The sequence below is a fragment of the Cupressus sempervirens genome, chromosome 1 (genome assembly GCF_028749045.1).
Source record: "Cupressus sempervirens isolate cs-2001-9-10 chromosome 1, ASM2874904v1, whole genome shotgun sequence".
NCBI lineage: Eukaryota > Viridiplantae > Streptophyta > Pinopsida > Cupressales > Cupressaceae > Cupressus > Cupressus sempervirens.
In genome coordinates this window covers 24,952,034-24,974,877 of record NC_143118.1, presented here as the reverse complement: position 1 = coordinate 24,974,877, position 22,844 = coordinate 24,952,034, and the positions used below count along the sequence as shown (strand labels likewise).

At 35.3% G+C, this 22,844-nt stretch overlaps 1 pseudogene; it reads right to left on the bottom strand.

The window, feature by feature from the left end:
* The window catches only part of LOC149575985 (U3 snoRNP-associated protein-like EMB2271), a 45,169-nt pseudogene extending 22,577 nt beyond the window's left edge, over nt 1-22,592 (bottom strand).
* Between the last annotated feature and the right edge of the window lie 252 nt (nt 22,593-22,844).

Sequence of the window (22,844 nt, the reverse complement as noted above, 5' to 3'; positions counted from 1 at the left end):
AGGTCGATCTTTTGGTACAACCCTAGTGGTTAACAAACCACTCTTCTTCCTTTGAGATGAGACTACTTTTGGTAACTACTACTCCATTATGTTGGAAACAAATCTCCAAATTTGGAAGGTCAAAAATGAAACATCCCAAGGAGTGTATCCGAGTACCTAATCTATCATTGGCATCTAATGTTACACGGAAATCCTCTTTGATGGGGTGTTTTCCTGGGGTAATTTCTAGTCAGGGAATTATCTTGGTAAGTTGACCCATTGTAAAATCATTGAAGTCCTTATCTCCAATTTCAATTTTGCAACCAAATCTTTATTGATCAGGTTGTAGAATGCCCCACTATCCAAGATCTGGAGGCTTGTGAGATGGTGGCTAAGTTCCCATGATCTTCCCTTCTTCACCCCATCTTCATTTGCTAGGGTCTTCTTTCCCTCCTTTCTATGTTACTTTGCCAAATAATGCTTCCATATAGTATGCTTGACTTTCCTTTCCACACAATTGCCTAGTATCGATTCTTATTGGTAGCTAAACACAAATTTTGATCTTCTCATTGTCTTTTACAAATGTATCCTACTTCCCTTTCTTCCTTGCACTTAAAACACAATTTGTTTTTCATAGACTCTTTCCTTTCTTTGTAAGGCATCAATGTTTTTTCCATTTGTCTTTATAAAAACTAAAAGGTTTAGGAGATTTTGAGTCTTTGTATGGTTCTTGTCCTTTGTAAGCATGATGACTACATTAAGTTCTTTTTGAATAGCATAGTTAACAGGTGTAGGCTTAAGTGCACTTACCAAGCTCCGAATACAATCTTTTAACTTTGGACAAATAGCTAGGTCAGTCTTCTATGAGATACTTTTGGTACTATTATCAAAAGGCACAAAGAAGGGTTGTGACCCAATTCTTATGAAAGGAGGTGACTCTTTCACCAATGAAGTATAAATGAGAAATTGTTTCAAGCATTCAATGTTCGATCATTAGAACAAAATAAAATAATTTAAAAGCTAAAACCAAAATCAATTTTGAGAATCAAAAATTAAATAAATAGAGATCACAACATGAACTAATATGAGATCACAAGTAATAGTTTTTTTTTTTAAATATATAGAAAAAGAAAAACAATATTTAAAAGTGGATATAACAACTAATAAATATCAAAACAAGAGTTAAAAGTGGAGTGAGATAAAAACTGGTCGATAATAATTAATGGGAAAGATTTACAATTTTTCGGCCAAACTGACAACTTTTTCGTCAAAAATTTAATTTCTGGGAACAAAGTTCCTACAAATAGCCTATTGGCTAAATTAGCAATAGGCCAACATCCCTCACTGGATTCACAACATGGTTTAACTGACTCATGTGTCTTCTATAAGTCTAGTGGTTGTATCGGGTATTCGCAGGTCGACCTTTTGGTACAACCCTAGTGGTTAAAAAACCACTCTTCTTCATTTGAGATGAGACTACTTTTGGTGATCTATCAAGTAACCCTCTCAAAGTGACTACTACTCCATTATGTTGGAAAAATATCTCCAAATTTGGAAGGTCAAAAATGAAGCATCCCAAGGAGCGTATCCAAGTACCCAATCTCTCACTGGCATCTAATGTTACACGGAAATCCTCTTCGCTAGGGTGTTTCCCTGGAGTAATTTCTACTCAGGGAATTATCTTGGTAAATTGACCCATTGTAAAACCATTGAAGTCCTTAATCTCCAATTTCAATTTTGCAACTAAGTCTTTGTTGATCAAGTTGTAGAATGCCCCACTACCCAAGATCTGGAGGCTTGTGAGATGGTGGCTAAGTTCCCATGATCTTCCCTTCTTCACCCCATCTTCATTTGCTAGGGTTTTCTTTCCCTCCTTTCTATACTACTTTGCCAAATAATGCTTCCATACAGCATGCTCGACTTTCCTTTCCACATGTGCCTAGTATCAATTGTTATTGGTAGCTAAAATACAAATTTTGGTCTTCGCATTGTCTTTTACAAATATATCCTATTCCCTTTCTTCCTTGCACTTAAAACACAATTTGTTTTTCATAGACTCTTTCCTTTCTTTGTAAGGCATCAATGGTTTTTTCATTTGTCTTTATAAAAACTAAAAGGCTTAGGAGATTTTGAGTCTTTGTACAGTTCTTGTCCTTCGTAAGCATGATGACTACATTAAGTTCTTTTTGAATTGCATCGTTAACAGGTGTAGGGTTGAGTGCACTTACCAAGCCCCAAATACAATCTTCTAACCTTGGATAAATAGCTAGGTCAGTTTTCTATTAGATACTTTTGGTACTATTATCAAAAGGCACAAAGAAGGGTTGTGACCCAATTCTTATGAAAGGAGGTGACTCTTTCACCAATGAAGTATAAATGAGAAATCGTTTCAAGCATTCAATGTTCAATCATCACTCCAAAATCCAACAAAACAAATCCTCCATTCATCCATCAATCAACAATCCCTAAAGAAATCAAGCAAACAAACAATCAGTTAGGTCAATCAAATCATCATCAATCATCACTTCATCTTGTGAATAAGATAAAAACAATCCAGCAATCAACCATCACTTTACTAAATCAACAATATTAGATCATCATCCACCAATACCTCAAATCAACAAATCAAAGGAATTCATTCAATCAATCATCACAGACATCAATTTGGAAATACAAATAGAGAGCAGCAACTTGTGTGTGTGCGTGCGTGCATAGGGGTGTGTGAGTGTGTGTGTGTGTACTTGTTACATCTGTTTGAGAATAAATCTATTAATTCATCAAGAGATATTTTGCTGGCAATGATAAAGAAATTTCCTTTAGGAACATATTTTGAAGTTCATGAGACCCAAGCATGCCCACCAAGATGACTGTTATGCTTGTAGGCCAGAGGCATTAAGTGCCCCTAAGTTTGAGGCCCCATCAAGTATGCCACTCTAAGATGGTTGGAGCCATTCTCATGGGTTGAGGCGAGTTGCATGCCCCCAAGTCAGAACAAGGACAGCAACCTCTAGGGTGGACTGAGGGATGGAGGAGACCTTACGCTTGTCATACATATGGACCAAGGGCATTGAGTGCCCTTGGGCTTGAGAGTCTTATCAAGTAGGCCACCTGGGATGGATGGATGTGAGCTCCGCGCATGCTCTCAGAATACAAAAACAATTATCCTTGGGATTGCAGTATGCAAGCTATTCCTAATACATTCCTAATATGATTAAATATTGGAATATAATTGCTCAAAATGAAATTGATGTGGAATTAGATATTAATATGGATTTATGTAATTAAAAAGCTATTATGGATTATTAATATTTATTGTAGTAATATAAGTTTCTAGTGACTATTGACAAGTGCAGATCCTAAACCAAAAATAATTCCAATTAGGATCTTTAGAGTGGGCAACTTTATTACAATTTTATGTCACTGAGCATTATGCATTCTCATCTTGAAGTTGATTTTTTATTTTTGGGCTTAATCCAAGTAAATCCCAAAAGGGACAGACATCACATGTTCACCTAAACGTGTAGGTCGACTTGCATTTACCTTGGATATCTGCATGTCCATAAGATATCTAGTGTTGCTGTTGCTCAAGAAAGGTATAAAAATGGTCCAACATTGCATTCAAAATTTTAATCAATTGAGAAAGGTTCATAAAAATACCAAATAACAAGTTGTGCAAACAATTATGAATTTGTGTTCACAAAAAAGGTTATTTATCATTCACGGTCGTCCAATACTTGAGCTTAATGAAATGGTAAATCAAGATACAAGGTATATGGGTACGTGAATCTTTATCAGAAAAGAAACCTTGAGCTAGGGAGATAGAGGCATGATGCACATTTAATCTAGCAATTAAACAAATAGACTACCCCTTATAAATCAATGTTTCAGCAGTAGGAGAATAGGAAGTATTAGGTGCAACCACATAAATGCAAGACCACGTTTATCATTAAAGAAGAATGCTCCTACCAAAAAAATGCAATGTCAATGCATGTATGTTAGAAATTTTGGCATTCTTCTAGATTGTTGAATATTAGAAGTTAGAACAAAAACAAACAAGAATTCAACCTTGAGCTGTTGTTGCCCACCATAGAAACAACAAATAAAAACCTTCAATATAAGCTGAAAATAAAAAATACAATGGTTTTGAATCATACTGAACTCAGATTGCGTATAAAAATAAAAAGCGTACCTGCCCAACTCCAGCAATAAGAAATCGTCCAGACTGTGCAAACGTAAGTGAATTAACAAATCCGGTCTGTTTTCCACATAGCACAACAAGGCATCTATTCAGATAACTGACATAACATGAACATAGGCTTAATATTTGAAACAAAATAAAGTATAGCCTCAGAGCATATGAAATGCACAAAACAAGAAATATAGCATAAAACATAATACTAATGGAATCGTGATTGTGTACCAGCCTGAAGACCCAAAAATTTAAAATAAGAATATAATTAAATATCAATCTGTGTGTGTGAGAGAGAGAGAGAGAGAGAGAGAGAGAGAGAGAGAGAGAGAGAGAGAGAGAGAGCGGAAAAATGCAGAGAAATGACAAAAAGATTGGGAGCACGAAAAAATGGAGCAATAAAGCAAAATAATATATCAATTGAAGGAAAGTCTCAGGAGGCAAGAAGAGGAAGGGCAAGAGGTGAAAGTCCAAAATCTGCAAAAGGCTTCTTCCAAGTTGAGTGTGAATCAAAGATTCAAAAAAAATCAATAAGGGACACCTTGGCTAATGGATCGAGCTGGATTCTACATCAAGGATTAGGAGCCAAACTTTGACCCTTCTAACCACAATGTTTTGAATACACAATTGTGGATTAGAATGTATAACCAAACTCTAAAACTGGAGCTCTTTGCTCCTGGTAGGACTAGACAATTACCTATAAACTTTCATAATGGCTGATAAAATAAAATCATAAAATGATTTTGGTTATATGTGCACATTTGTGCCTTCCTAAACCTACCACACAATGCCATATTCAATTGGAATCCGGACCTAAGAAAGGAGCTGAATACAAAAGGATGAAGTCAAGGGTTGTCAGAGTTCTACCCTAACTGCTCAAAATGTGGTCAAATCAAAGAGAATTGCTAAAGAATTCAAAACAACTGCTAGCCTTGGAAGAACCGAGTCTCTCGAGAAATAAGAAACAAAATCAAACCCCAAAACCTGGCAATAATTAGGTAGAAATGGAGATTTGCAAATAATATTGCATACAAATCATACTTTGTTAGGGGGATATTTGGATATATAAGGACAATCTACCTTTGATATCACCTTGAATCTTTTTGGAGGTGCAAAAAAAGTAGGGGAATATTCACCCCTAGGGAGAAATGAGAAAAGGACAAGGAATCGATCAGCAAACAGCCCACCCAATTCCAAATGAAAGATAAGCGGATGCAATACAAGGAGAAGAATAGGAACAAGTGCAACAAGAGATCCTCAATTATCAAACATGAAATCACTTGAAAAGAACGACACTAGTGATGAGTAAAATTAGTAGTATTACCTATATCTTTGCTCAAATTGAATATTTTTCTTGATCAAATGTATATGGCCCAACTATATGCACTAATAAAAAGAGTTCGGGAACAAATTATCATCTTTATTGATACCTTTCATGTAATGTCCCCTTTCAGAACTAATATTATATCAAATCGAATATTTTTCCACAATTAAAAAAGGATTCAAGAAAATAATTATCATATTTATTGATACTATTCACGTGATGTCCTTTTTCAGAACAACTTATAGTTTGCTCTGAATTCACAAATCCAAAATGAAGCAAGAGCAAAAATGCAGTTAGAGTTGTAATTCTTAGCAGTTAGAGTCGCAATTCTTACTTAAATAAGATGAAATAAGTTGTATGAATACCGAAAGTCCAATTTTTCATATCAGCTTGATCTCTTAAATCAATCTCCTTTATCAAATGTTATTCTTCTACTCAGTCTACTCTCAAAATCTGCATAACACTCTTTTACTGTTATTCCTCCATTTTGGCTTGGAATGATAACTCTTGTATACTTTATTGGTAAAAGGGTCACCACATTTCATTAGAATTGAGTCAACACTTATCAATGCTGCCTTTGAGAATAATATAATATTCCCCAAATTTCTCTCCCTAAATGTCCTCAAATGAAACACTTGCCCCTTCATATCTTGCAATGTGAGCTTGAACCACACCTCTTCATCATGGCTCCCTTTGCAAAGGTTTACCCCTCTTTGGATGAGACAACCCTTAATAATTATGCCTTTGGAAAGAGTCACAACCCTTGAAAATTGGCCCTCTTTCAAAGAGTAACAAACCTCCAAAATCACCACGTTTTCAAAGAGTCACAACCCTTCAAGACTTTTGACCTTTGAAGGAATCACTTCCTTATTTTCTTCTTATTTCTATTTATCCTCTTCAATTAATCTTCCTTGCTTCACACCTTCCATTTTATACTCTCTCCCCCTTTCAAATGAAGTTCTCCTCCCACTATATATCACATGTTTGATCGAGTTGCACCTTTTCATTTCATACCTTTTGACCCTTCACCAACTTAACTAAAATTAATTATATTATATATTAATATTTATTTTATTACTTTATATTTTATTTTTATCCTTTTATATTTTGATTTAATTATGTTAAATCCTATTTCAAAAAGGGGACGTTACATGCCCTTCCCAAATTTGCTCATCCTCAAGCAATGATTAAATGATCATGGAATCTCATCCATATCCACCTTCCACTGCACAATTATTATCATATGTGTTCTCTCCCTTATTTTGAAAGTGAATTATGATCAATAGTAGAAACTTGACAAAGCTTGAGAGAATTTTTTCTCTCTTCTTCTAGAAAAAAGATCAAGCCCATCTCATAATGGTGTCAATTGAATTTGCAAATGCCAATGTTCGCATGATAGCATACCACAAATTCATATCTTTTTGTTCACTCTTAGTTATTCTCTTCTTCTAGATCAACTAAAAACATAAAGCAAAGCATGGATCGTACACTTGAAAACATGATGCATACACATGAATGCGTGAAAACATGGAGCATTCACAAAGAAAACAAGTGAATATATCGAAACACAAAGCATAACATTAAAACACAAAACATACACATAAAAAAAATGGAGGGAACACATGAATATAATGTAGCCAAAGTTAACTTGGTCCACAAAATAGGTAGGAAAGTCCAACCAAGACCAGAACCATCTCTTAGGGTAATCAATTCACCACTTAGGCCACATGAGGCAATAACATAAAATCGGGACCAAAACCATCCCTTGGGGTAATCAATTCATCATTTGGCCCACAGGAGGCAAGGACGCCCAACCAGAACCAAATCCATCCCTTACGGTAATTAATTTATCATTTAAGTTTTTAACCCACAAGAGGCAAGAATATTCAATCAAGACTAGACGCATCTTTTAATGTCCCTATCATAGATCACCACAAGTTGCAGAGAACATTAGCCTATCAATTAATATAACAACCCTTCATCATTTATGCCCTTTAAAAGAGTCACAACCCTTCATAATTGGCCTCTTTGAAAGAGTCACAAGCCTTCGTAATTAGTACCTTTTCAAAGAGTCCCAACCCTTCAAAACTTTTGCCCTTTGAAGGAGTCACATCCTTATCTTTTAATTTCCTTTTTTTTCTTCTATTAATTCTTCCTTTCTTCATACCTTTCCCTTTTTACTCCTTTCTCTCCCCTTTCTAATGAAGTTCTCTTCTCTATTTATATATGTCATGTTTGAAGGAGTCACAACTTTTCATTTAATGCCTTTTGAACCTTTATTGACTTAATTTTGTATTGTTATATTTTAATATTATTAAATTTTTATATATAAATTATTTTTTGTTCTCTTATAATTTTATTTTATTATTACTTATTATTAGGTCCTATTTCAAAAAGGGGACATTAGAATTCAACAAAAATATATTATTAATGAGATAATTTAGCGGTTGTTAAGAAGGTGAAGCAATCATAACTGGACTTTATATTATTTGTAAATGGAGCAAGTTTACCAAACACTAAACTAAAAGACGCACCCTTAACTTGGATAAATCGTCATTTGAGTTTTTTTAATATAACTAAAGATACTAGATCAGTAGCAACTGGAAATCTTTCCCACTTGTGCATAAAGTATGCTTGTTATTCTTGGATCTGACCACTTCTCAATTTAGCTACTACACAAAGAAGATCAAAACCTAGATCAATGCCCGTTTGAATTAGAAAATATGTGGCTCAAAGATCCAAATTTCAATTCCAGTATGGAATAACAACGAGCTGACGCTAAGTCACAAGGTTCTAATTTGGGTTTGTAATAATAAAATTAAGATTATGCAAGGGTACAAATTTGAAAAAACAAAATCAACATTACAATCGCCTTATATAAATTTAATTATTTTGAAGTAATATATCCACAAAATTATCAAAATAATTTAACATTACCTATAAGAGTTTCTGGATTAAATTGTGTCGAATAATTTTGCATCAATGTTCCAAATCACACTCAATTATCCATCATCAAGATGAAAATAAGAAAGCATAAGAAAAATAGGATAAAGTTACAAACCTAAACAAGTGAAATAGAGTGGGAGAGGTGGAAAAATACAATTGTAGAGAACTTGTGATGCAGGAGCATCCTGGGTTTCTTTATAATCCTGCACATTAGTTCATTCTGCCTAGTTCCAATTGGGCCGACTTCGCTCACATTTAATTTTGGTATAGTCAAATTATATTTGATGAGGGCCGACTTGTGGTTTCTCCATGTTCTAGAATTATCCGTAAGCCATTTTGGCAAGTATAAGTAGGGTGTTTAGGTTTAGGGTTAAGGTAGACTTTTGGGGAGAGTTCAATAGAAAAGAGATATGTGGATTTAAAAAGCTGATTTGAAGATCTGGAAGTTGTACATTTGTAATTGGTCGTAACCCAAAAGGCCTTACAGCTGGGCATGTATGTTGAATATTTGATGAATCAATAAATATATCCTTGTTCTCCCTCTCCTTGGTGCTGTTCCTCGTGTTTGCTTCCGTTGTGTTAACTCTTGTAGGGTGGTTTTGATAGCTGGGTGTGCCTTTGGCCCTAGTTATTCATCCCTTGCCTGCATCAGTTGGTATCAGAGCCCGAAGTTCATCCTTGTGGAGATTGGATCATGTAGAACCCTGATTTGGATCTGGTTGTAGGGTGGCAGATCTGTGGATTTGACCTATAACTTGCAGAGGGTTACGATCTTGCAGGAACCTAATTTGTAAAGATGGTTCATGGTAGAGGAAATAATGTTGATAATGCTATATTGAATCAGTTAAGACAAATTGCACCCAGATTAGATGATGTGGAGACAGCCTAGAGGAGAGGAGCGCATCTTGAAGATGTAAGTGATGATGAAGTAGCAACACCAGACCATAATCCAGAATCTGAAGAAGATCGAGATGAGGAAAGATTGTTGCAATTATTGTCTAGGGCAAATTCAAAGCCTGCTGTAGAAGTTGTCCCTTATGATGGGAAATTGGATACAAATACTGTGCTAGATTGGATCTCTGATATGGAGAAGTTCTTTTGGTATGAAAACACTCCTGATAACAGAAAGGTGAAGATTGCAGTCACTAGGCTGAAAGGTCATGCATCATTATGGTGGGAGCACTTGCAAACTAATAGACAAAGGAGAGGAAAGGAGAAGATAAGAACTTGGCCAAAGATGGTGAACAAGGTAAAGAACAAATCCCTTTCTGCTGATTACCAAGTTAGCTTATTGAGAAAGATGCAAAATTTGAAACAAAGGGACATGACTGTGAAAGAATATACCGAGGAATTCTATAGATTGGACATCAGATCTGGACATGTGGATGATGATGTTGAGAAAATTGCAAGGTACATTAATGGATTGAGACTCTGTATCACATGAAAAGTTCTAGTAACACTATGAGGTGTTCAAGTCATTTCAGATTGACAGGTCTAGAAAATGTGTAACTGCTATTGAAAACATCCCCAAATCCATCATAAGCCTCCATGCATGATACAAGTATTATGGTGAATGGTCATATCCCCCCCATAATATTGATGTAGCCCCTCTATCATATGGTGCGATAGTGAACATTGTTCCAAATATGCAGATTTTTCCAAATTTGACTTTATGTTAGATATATTCTAGAAGTGTTTAATGATATTTGTCTCTTCTGAAGATGAACATGATTGTTACCATCCCTATTAACAAAACATTGTTCAACTGGATCACGTATTTCCTATCTCAGCTACCGCTATGATGACCCCTTCCTTTTGGTAAGTTTTCTCTCAATTTGTTTAGGGTGATAATATAATTATCTTATTTTGACAATAGACGTTACACTCTTACACTCTTACTCATTGAATCAACATTCCCATTTCATACTTCCTTATCACTAAAATTATGCTATCAATTTCTTATACAACTGGAGACCATATTTTTGTTATGATGACATTTCCAAACCATTTTCTTCACAATAATCAATGTCCTCAAATATGATTGCTGTCTAGTTCGATCTTGGTTATTGACTTATCATAGATTGGGATGATACAATTGCAGTCTTTAATAGTGCCTTGTGTTAATTTGGATCAGTTTGGATTTTTCATTAAACTCCTCAACTAAGTAAGAAATGGACCGACTTCCTATGAGACCCCCATCATTGTTTGTTTATATGTGGCAAAAATACTGACCGTATGTTCTAAGTGATGAATCGATTCCCTTTTCTCCAATTCGGTGATTATATCAATAATAAGCATCACAAAATTCTTCTGTGTCTTCACCTTTCAGCAAATACCCAAAATAGTTGATTTAATATTATTCCTTGGGTTGATACTTATGCTTTGTTAGCATGTTATTTGTATATAATGATCATCAGTAGTTTCTGACATATGCTGAATAGACACAAAGTCTGAATCTTCATTCGTACCATTGACTATGTATTCTTCCATGTGTATTCCCTGGTTGGATATTCATTGTCTGATTATATTCCAATCATATGGGATATTATTCGATTTATAAATTGTAATCCCTCTTTTTCCATCATAGTCATCTGCGACTAATGAATTTACCCTAGAGTTGAATTTCTGTCTGATAGCTGAAAGAGAAACTGAGATTTTTTATGATATATAATTGTGAGGTTCTATACTGGTCGCTGATTCTGACTGGACCTGACTTATGTGATTCCTTCCTTCTTGATTATTTCTATCAATCATTTTTATTAATTGATTGAGGTGTCATCCTAAGCTATAGAAAACTGGATAATATATATTGATGTCTGAATTGAGTCTAATCATTGATGCTTATAGTACCAACACTGCCAATAGAGAATATTGCTGGAGCATTCGAATGAATCTCTGAGATAACTTCTATTAATATTCATCTTCCTTTACAATTCAGCAATGGTAGGTTTTTGTGTGAAGAGAATTTTGTTCAATTCTAGTTTCTGCACTGTGTATTTAAAATATGGTCTGTAGAACAAGTCTTCAAATGATAGTAGACCTGATTCTCTTCCATAGTGTGGATGCTCAATAATAGGTATCAATGTAAGTCTTGTTTGATGAGTCAATCCTTATATTCCATTGACTCGAGTATACGTGGTAGTAGGTTAATTGTGATACCTTATCTTCTTTCACTCCCATAGCTGAGATGAAGTTTGTTTTGCCGGCAGATACCTTCCATTTTTGTTGTTTGATAATCCTCTATGCACTATACATATATAATCTTTATTATATCAACATTGTATCTTATGATTAAATCAATCCGACTGTAGCTATAATCTTAACAATATGCACTCAAATGCAAGGAAAGTTTTACATCAGAAGTTAAAAAGGCAGAAAAGCAAGCCCTTAATGTAACATATATTTGCAATATGCAATAGTGCAAGACAATCATCTTTTAATGAGTCGAATTAGATAACCTTAGCATTTAACTTCAGCAATATGAACTTCCCACTAAAAATATGCTCACTGGTGCTATTTAAATTTTAATTAGGCCTTTTCTCATCTGACATTGACTTCAGAACAGAAAAAGGTGATCTCATTTCTTACCAAAGGTATATCATGCACAACTTTAAGGCTTTTACTGCTGTTCTCAATAGCCCACAATCGCACAATTCCATCACCAGCCCCTGATGCAGCAAGATCACTCCCTCTACACACTGCAAGAGCTCCAACCCAGGACTCTACAGAAGAGCTACTTCCCATTTTATGTGTTACATTACCATTTCCTGCATCCAAGCAAAAAATTCAACACAATGTTTTAAACATATAAACTAGAGAAGAAAAGAAAGAGAAACAAATGAACCAAAACAAAAGCGTGTTAAAAACATAGACATCCAAAAAGCAGTAACAAGGTCCAAACTTGCAGGTCGTGTAATGTCTCCATTTTGGATTTTTTTTACAATGCAATTGGTGTTGGCTTTGCAGGTTAGTGTCAGCCTGATCAGAGGAATAATTTACCAATGGGCTTAGATGGTTTAAAGGAGTCATTAGTACTTTCACATGTTATTTACGACTTCTGGTTGTTAATGTTTTCGAACCAGAATACAGGAATGTGATAACAAATGACACAATAACTTATCCTGAGAAAACCCTCCTACTCAGGGGTGGAAAATCCAGCCCCACAAAATATAGACCCTTTTATAGAAAGCTAAAACAAATACACAGGGCTCTTAAACTTCTGATTATCAATACCAAACAATCGATCAGTCAGTAGTATACGAAATTCAATCACTTCAACTATGCAGATACAGAATATAAAAGTTCTTCAAATAAGATTAACTAACTCACTCAAATCTGGTTTATCACAGATCACATACATACAAATACAATATCATAAGATGCGCTTGATACAGAAGATTTACTCATATTTCAGACCAGTAAATATCTATGCAGCAAAATGATCAAACACCCAATACTCTCTCTCAACCCAATTTCTCTCCAACTGAACAGTATAATAAAGGCACCAATGATTTATCAATTAATTATATCTCTTTGAATAAATGACATTATTTCTCTTGCAACAAATTTGGCTAGTTACAGGGGTTGTCTTTACAGTCCACTCATCCTTGATTTTTAAAAAAATATCTACCATAGAGATTCCGGAATAGTATAGAGAGAGAGAGAGAGACTTCAAGTTTGAAGAGCTGCAGTTGTGACACTTATTTTGCCTAGCATAATTGCTAATTGCACCTTCCTATGCAAATTAATTCATTTTGTTCAATGTTGTCTTTTTTAACCTTTCTCAATAGATCAATTATTTTTGTTCAATGTTGGCATTTTAATCAAACAATGGCATGACATTAAACCCAAATTTCCAATTATCATTTACAAATTGCTTACCAATATCATTGCCATCATTAACTTGTGATGATGTCATTTCTTCTGGCTTTTCCTCAGCACCATGATTCTCTGAGAGATGTTGAATACCCGCATGCCCATGTGCACCTTTTGCAATAAAAACTGGTTTTTTCCGCATCATGCTCCAAAGTTCTATGCTTCCATCATCAGAACCTGATATAAACTCTTCATTGTTGACAAAACAACAACATTCTAAAGATGCTGCAGGTCCTCTAAACACTAACTGTGTCTCCTCAGGAATCTGCACACCAAAGTTAGTCATTGGGGAGAATCTATTAAATAATCAGTAAACCATAACCATCACACAAGCACTCTAAAGAAAAAAGGCCATAAATAGATTTCATCATAAAAGTTGAAGCCACTGAATGGATGGTGATGGGAATTTCTAGTTTATCTGCCTTGAACATCATTAGTAATAAATGATCCATCATTTTATATAATGTCAACAAATAAAATACTAAAACTATACAGGGAAGCTAGAAAAAAGGGGTAAAATATTGTGAAAGATAAAACGAACTTTTCACAACCACGGGAATGCTCCATAATATAGACACTAGATTGGGAGAATGATATGATGAGCTAAGCACCTACACCATAAGATCATTCAGATTTTCTAGACAAGAAGTTTCAAAGCAAATTACAGCAGATCTTGGTATTTGTTTCATGACACACAACACATACTGATAGCAAAAATTTCAGAATACTATCATCAAACACCTCAAAAGAAGTGACATTATTTTTTAATGTAAACTTGAGCTGCTATATAAAAAATTATATATGAAACAGGATATCTCTAAGTGCCTAAATCCTTCCACCAATACATTAAAAGATACCTTCCATAAACGCAATGTGTGATCACGTCCAACAGAAAGAACTCGTTCTTTTCGCAAGCAATCTACCATTAGGATTTCACTTTGATGACCGTAGAGAGTATCCATGTACAAGCTGTCTTCTGCACTCCACAATTTGATTGTGCGATCAAATGATCCAGATATGAGTTGCTGTGTACCTTGCCGAAAAGCTAAACAAGACACAGCTCCCCTGTGACCTGGAAAGGCCTGCAGTAAATAGAGAAGATTAAAAATTGAATGATTGCTCTACCCAGATTAATAATGGATAAGCACTAGAGGTTATGAAATTTGTACTTGAATATGTTCCCATGTGCGGGTATCCCATAGATGAACAAAACGATCTAATCCTCCAGTAGCCATGTACCGGCCATCAGAACTGATAGCCATTGATAGAATATGTTTGCTGCGCTGCTTCCTATTTAAACTTTTTGTAGAGGCTTCCTTGCTAGGCCAGTCATATTTCTCACTTGCACCTGTTTCAACATCCCAATGAAAAATAGTACCATCTTTTGATGCTGAGAAACCCTTTGAATCATCTTCTCTTAGAGCTACAGCTGTTACAGACTGCTTGTGTCTTTTAACAACTCACCACTCTACCTGATTGGAAGGCTTCACAACCCTGTTGAGAATTGACCTTTAGCATTCATTTATTATACGGAACCAAACTAACATACCACAACATATTGTCTTGAATTTCCATTTACTAAATGAATTCTTTTCAAAATTCTGAAGGGCTAATCAATAATTTCCTGTGGCACTTATTAGAGAAATTTGGAATTTGGAATAATTGTCCACTCAATTACTTACTACTTCAAACCATCATACGAGGCTATGCATTGAACTCTTTTACAAAACTCAGCACCAACCACACTATCAACATTTCTTTAGCAAAAAAAAAATATTACCAATAGGCTGGATAGCTATTCAAAATTCATGATATAAACATCAAAAAAAGAAACTAAAACAGCTATAAACATTCATGCGCATAGACTTGTTCCTTGAATGAAGTATGCACACATGTAACAGAATCAAACGACTAGGCAGTTCAGTTGAATACAATGCCTTTTTTGGAAGTAGAGAAAAGATAAATGCACCAGCAAGCTATCATAACATCTACGAAAAAATTATCTTTAAATTGTATTTTGTTAATATTTCATTGACAATCAAGTAAACAAGCAAGTATTTTTAGATTAACAATCTTCTGTTAATATTTCAGATTATCATAACTACTAATTTTAAGTGTTTGAACCATTCTTTGGTGAATGAAACTCAAAAACTTTAAAATAAAAGCCCTGGTCTAAATAAACACAAAGAATCACCTCAAGAAAAAAAGTTCTTATAATAAAAAATTTAAACACAAGAGGTTTGAATCTCCAGGCCATCAAGTTGCTCTTATTTGTCGCATCAACAATAATACACAACTAAACCAATATACAGTTGAGAACTCCAGACACCAATAAAAATAACTAAAAGATCATTGTAATTTGACGGCATACAGTCAACTGTGACTTATTTCTGGTGCAAAAGCTTAAGCTGTATATCCATGGCATCATTTAGAGTTGGATCCACACCCAAAAGAAAAACGTGCAGAACTTGTCCCAAAAAGATAATTTCTGCAATGTCCCTAAATTTAAGTTCCACTAAGGCCATAGCTAAAATAAAAAATGTATAGTACTGCAAAAATGCGAAGTACTATAACAAAAATTTAGGTACTATAAAATCATAACTTCAACTTGCAATGTATAAACTTACTGATAACCAAAGCAGAGTATCTCATGGTTTAGAGCCCCATAAAAGCATAAATCATTTGGGGAGTAAATCCACAAACCAGAGGAGTGGGATTTTTAAATCCACAAACCAGAGGAGTGGAATTTTGGAAAAAATCGACAAAAATCAGATATAGACAAAAAAATGTGAAAAACTCAAGAAAAGCAGTCAAGAACTGCGCTTCTTTTTTAATTAAAGGACATTTCCATAGAATGGATGAAAAGGGACATACATAATGATTCAAAGCACTTGCACAACCTCCTGATATATTTTAAACTTGGAGTACTCAAAGTTTTAACCGTGATATTGTTTGTTTAGAATTCAATCAAGCTATGATTTGAACAACAAAATATGATGTGGCCTTTCTTATTTTTCAAAATCAGAATGAAGCTACGAAAATCTTCATATTCATTTAAGTAGAATTCATTTGTGATATTGCTATCAAGATTCGTCTGTGTAGTTTTTGAGTCAAACTCATTGACCCAAGTTTCATGAGTAGTAGTTTACAATATTCCATCTCACATAAGAATGAATGGAACACTATGCACTCATTACATCCAAGTGGTGCTCACAAACGTGAACCACTAGGACTTCCCAAAAGGTCACCCATCCCAGTACTACTCCAAGCATAAGTGCAATTAACCATGATTGTACCTTAAGAATCATTCTTTAGAAAGCCTCTTAAACTCATCAATTGATAAGTGGGAGATGTTTTCCACAGAAAATCTAATCGTTATATTTACTATCAGGATTCATCTATGTAGTTTTTTAGTCAAACTCATTGACCTAAGTTTCATTAGTGGTTCGCAAGAACCCATCTCTTATGAGATTGAATGGAACAATTAGCATTCATTGCATCTAAGTGATAAAGAGTGAAGCACCAAGACTTCCCAAGTCGTCACCCATCCTAATAGCGGTCTAGCTCAAGTGTGTTTAACAACGAAGTTTCCTCCAAAGTTAATCCCACTTGGCTTGCAACCCCATTTACATAACCTTCAATATGTGTTGTGCCTTATGAACCATTTATTGGAAAGCCCCTTATACAAATCAAATAATAAGTAGGCCATATTTTCCACAAGTAGTCAAACTATGATATCTCTATCAAAATTCATCAGTGTAATTTTTGAGTCAAACTCATTGATCCAAGTTTCTTGAGTAATGGTTCTCAAGAATCCATCTCTCATGAGAATGAATGGAACACTTAACACTCATTGAATCTAGGTGATGAGCAGAGGTGAAGCATTGGGACTTTCCAAAACATCACCCATCCTAGTACTATTCCAACTCAAAGTGCACTTAACCACAAAGTTGCCTCCAAGGTTAGGCCCACTTTGTTTGCAACCCCATTCACAAAACCTTCAGCAAGTGTTCTGCCCTATGAAACATTCATTATAAAGCCCCTTAAGCTCATCAAATGATAAGTTGGAGATATTTTCCATAAGTTAAATTTTGATATTGCTAATAATTTTTGAGTTAAACTCGTTGACCCATGTTTTGTGAGTAGTGGTTCACAAGAGCCCATCCCTCATGAAAATGAATGGAGCACTAACCACTCATTGCATCTAGGTGAAGCTCGTAGAGGTGAAGCATTAGGACTTCTCGAGAGGTCATTCATCCTAGTATTATAGCTTAGACATGCTTAACCATGGAGTTTCGTCCAAGGTTAAGGCTACTTTGCTTGAAACCCTGTTTGCAAAACCTTTAACAAGTATTGTGCCTTATGAAGCATTCATTAGGAAGCCCCTTAATCTCATCAATTGATAAGAAGGAAAATTCATTATTTAGAACTCTCTCAAGTTCCTTTCATTATATACACTCAACAAACAATTGTATACAAAGTTGGCATGACATACACATATGTGAAGTGATACATACACGTGTATATAAAAAAACAATTCTATATATGTTGAACATAAAGACTGAGCTGCGTGAATTATAAATTTAATTTAAGTTATAAATATTGAGCAATTTCATAAATCATAAGAACTTATATGTCATAATTGACAAGCCTAAAGTGATTTATATAATTATCGACGGGTTCTTTTTTTTCTCTAAAATAGATAGTGAAAAACAATGTTACCCTGCTCTTTTAGATATATTGCAACAAATAAGGAAGCTTTGTTATGATCTTCTTTTGCTTCATATTGCAACAATTTAAATATTTGAAATTCACATAAACAAAATCAATGTTAGAAAAGAAATATTATCAATCAAGTTATACAATATATTCAATGCAGAGAGGAAAAATTTCTTTGTAATTGCCTATCTCTCATGCCACTTCCCGAATCTACAATACTTCGCGACTACGCAAAACTTTCAACCCCACTTTCCCAATTGCATCTTGAACGCCACGCATCAATTTCGTAGAGAAACACGTCATATTTTTGCAAGTTTTTCCCATCACAATTGCTATTAGAGTTTTCGCTAGTTTCCCGTAATTATTTTGCTTATCAAATTGTCACTTTTTGCCAATTAATCATCTAATAAATTGCAAAAAAAGTTGAAAGTCGTTGACCAAAAATCCTTGATTTTTGGGAGAATGAATCACTGCACATGCCAACTAATGATTAATCACACATAATCGTGATTTTTTGTCATTTTTTGCTTCTATGCTATTAATATTTATTAATAGACAATAACAATTAATATTTTGAAACTACTTTGTAATATTAATTATAAACTATAAGAGTTTGTTGCTTCTTGTAAACGGGCAATCTATAATAGTCATAGTTACACCGCCTTCGAGGACGGGGGGATGGCAGAATTGGGGGGCAAGTTCCTAGGACGGGCTTACAGAGGGGCCTCAATTTGGGGACAACGGGGAGACGGTGGCAGGGGACGGGGCGTTGTATATACTATACATACGATACTTAAAATGCTAGTTATGAAAAGATGTATTGCAATAGAAGATATAAAGATGTAAAAGTGTCAATACTTGAACATTGCATTGAGTTGGAACATCAAACATTGAACATAAATAGTCAAATCAGCACATAGTAAACATTGGACATCCCCCCACCCTCAGTGAAGGTGGCAGAAATTGACGGTGTCGCTTGGGATAGGGGGACAAAGTCCCCAAGTACCTGGTGCATCCCCTTCTTCGAGATGTGGGGCAAAAGGGGAGGGACGTGTCTCCATGTTACTATGATAATAGTGCATAATAATTATAGTTTCATAGCCCAAGTCCCCGGTGCATCCCCGTCTCTTCATAGCCTTTGCTCATTATAAATTAGAGGTTGCTGGCATTTGGAACACAAATACCAATCTGGCAGCGCTTAGTACATTTGCAGCGATCCTTCGCGAAAACCAACAAATAATGCTCCTCAACCAAAAGCCAACTACTCTACAATTATTGGTGTTGTCTATTATGATAATGGTCAAGATAAAGATGTAATCAACACATGCACCATCTTCATCTCCCCCTTAAAATCCACTATTATTAGATGCATTTTCCTTTTACAAGTCACTTCAATGACTTTGATTGATCAACAACTAAAGGTTTCCATTATTCCATCCATGATATGGATACCTCTACCTCATCCCACAAATTACTTATGGGCTTCAATGGATCCCTTACGAGGTTCGTCTTTTGCAATTAGTTGTCACATACCTCAAAACCTAGGCACTTGTACCCTTTTCAATCTTCATTAATTTATCTGAGCATTTTTTGCCAACATGGTGAGAAGAAAATGTTGAAAGTCAATCCCTTTGCATAGATACATCTATGAATGTGATAATTGGCAATCTCTTGAAACTCTTGTAAAATATCATTTCCAGCTATTTGATTTGGTCTCGTGTAAGAACCATGGATTGTTCTTTAAGTGTGGCCAAAAGTGGGCAATTCCTCTACCAAAAGTTCAAGATCAGATGGAGCAAGGGGGCTCATTTCTTGAGGCCCTCTCCACAACCCAAAACACATGTTACATCACCAAATGTAAATAACTAGCCTATAGAGATTACTATAACAGTGTGTCGTGGTCCCCAAGAAATTGAAGATGAGGATATTCCTTCCAAATGTCCATTTAGCTCTTCTAGAACCCATATGACTACCATTTCCCCACGTATATAAATCACCAAAAAGTGTTATACAGCACAGCTGAGATATTCCCCACATGCTAAAAGCTCACCACTAGTATTAACGAGAGCCTCAACATGTTTTGGATGTGAAACATTGACATCTACAGCATGGCCAAGTCTACCTCCACAAGCAATGCTCGTATACATCAAGCACTACAGCTGACTTCTATCACAGACTTCTGTAACTATTTATCTACCCCCTTTTACCTCATTTCACAGTTCTTGTATGATTTCTGCATGTTTTCCTCTATAGAATCATATGCGACTATATTTGAGGATTGTTTTAGGTTTGAAAGTTGCCTTTTAATGAATACAGTTTTGATTTGAACTATGAAAGCTCTTCATGCCTATGACTATATAATTGCATGCTTGTATGTATTACTCATCTTGACAGATTCAAAGGAACAAAAAGTTTCCATATTTCTGAAGGAATTTAGACAACTACTACAACCAACCATATGATACAACTTTACGTTTGCAATATATCATGCCCATGCTAGAGATCATGTTCTTAATAAATAAACCTAGGATATACAATAAAATATAATGGCAATTCATTATAATAGGCCACCGCCAACCATATCTACAAGAATTAAACAGAAGAAATTTATTTTAAAAGGGAAAGTAGAGTTAGAAGAAATTATAAAGCAATTTAATTTTTAATAGGGTTGACTGGAATATTTTTTATCATTAAATAGCGGCTAGGGGCAGCGCCCTTGTAGTAATATCTAAAAAATCACATCATTGGGCAAGAGACTGTATTCAAAATGTCCTGATTATTACTTCTATCTGTAATTCATCTACCCCTCAACCGAACATCTTCTATAAATCCTACTAAACAACAACCCATCCAGGCATTTCCTTGGCAGCACAAACCTTGACTAGGCATCCAGGGCCACACTTAGAATGAATGGCCAAATCCTCTTTCACAAGTAGCTCCAAACTAGAGGAGGCAACACTGATATCTTTGACCTGAACACTCTCCTCATCCCTAGCAAGACCTTCCAAAATGAATTACTTCTGCAACCAACCAGGCCACACTCCTTTAGTAGGTCCATCAATTTCTTCAAAAAAGTATTGCATCTTGCCACCATCCACCACTACACAATTCTAGAACCATCCACCCAGCAAAGGGGATATCTCTTCACTTCCTTCCCTCATTGACATATCACATAGTAGACTTTTAGCAAAGCGATCATCTTCTTTTCATCAATGTTCTCCTGCATATGGTCTAATTCATCAAGGAAATTTTCTTGAAAAGCTTCGTACACAATGCAACCATATCCTTCGCTTCACCAACATTGTTCAAGACTGCAACAAACATTGTCGTAATATCCATATTCACACAACAACAATGCTCAGATGAGAGAAAATCCCCACCCAAAAGCCTATGTACTGCACAGACAACCAGCCCATGGCTATAGATCAGAAGCTTTTCTGCCATTTCTCTAATTAAAAAGCAGTGCCCCATTATGGAAAGGTGTGAGTCCCCCAACTCTGGAAGCTACAAGGGTGAGCAAAATGCATTTGTAGATGGGAGCATTCAAGACATTTTTGGAATGGAAATCAAATAAGCAGATCAGCAATTTGGATTATATATGAGGACCTATTAAGGAGTGAAAGACAAGTCAATATTAAGGAAGAGAACTGCAATCAGCAATGACACAGCAGAAAACTCAGATGAGTTTTCTTTTCAAAATTATTGAGTTGAATGATAATTAAATTTCATCATTTTTTAATATTTAAGATACAATACAGTTTTCAACCTAAATAGGAACTATTGTTCTAGGGCAAAAATAGGAAATGTCCCTAAAGAGAAAACTACACAATATTGCCCATGTAAACTGACACTAGTTCTGTTGCTCCTTGCAATGTCTATCTTGCTTCTTTAAAATGCTGTCGTGCTCAATTTCTACCTTTAGGACTGTCTCTTAACCAAAACAAAAATCAAGTGATTTCATGAACTCCATTGCTCGATGTTCTTATCAAGAAAAAGTTTTCTCGCACGTGATACCTTCAAAATCATCCTCCCAATTATTACCTTAGCCAAAAAGAGAATTTTATCAATCCGATAAATAAATTTAAATGAAGAAGGGAAATACCTCGAAGCAAGAAGACGCTACACACGGCCGCTCTCTTCGAGCTGCTCCTGCTGAAGAATCTCGGCAACAAGCGAATCCCGTTTACCCCTCTGCCCTTCTTCATCTTCATCTTCTTCGTTTTCCTCATCCTGATCTTTTGTTATTTCCCTAATTTTGTCCAGATAAGCTTTGGCCAACTTAAGTCGCTTATCATCAGCAGTCTCTGTATCTTCCAAGGCGACGTCTTCATCTTCTTCCTCCCCATTTCTGTCAACAAAATCGTCGTCGTCTTCTTCGCTGCTGTGAATCTCCTCCCCTTTCCCTCTTTGTCGTTTAAAGGTTTTATCGTTGAAAAATGGGTCATTGCCAATTGCAGGAGTTTTTCTTTTTCTGTTACTTCCTCCTCCTCGTCCTCCTCTTCCTCCTCCTCTGGATACATTGCTCTTATGGCGCTGCTGGTTTTTCTTCATATTAAACATTGTCGGAAATCTTGATCCTTTCAGCTCTAACAATGGCGGCACCTTCCTTCAGAAACTCTGTGACTGCCACTGCATTTTTTCATCGGCTTAAACCTCTGAAAATAAATTTTAGGTTTTGGGGGACTGAATCTTGCCTATGCGGCCGAAAAGAATTAAATTGGATGGAAGGAATATTTTTTTTAAAAAATTATTTAACATATACTTTTACAAATCTACATAACTATATAAATTTTACAAATTTACATAACTATA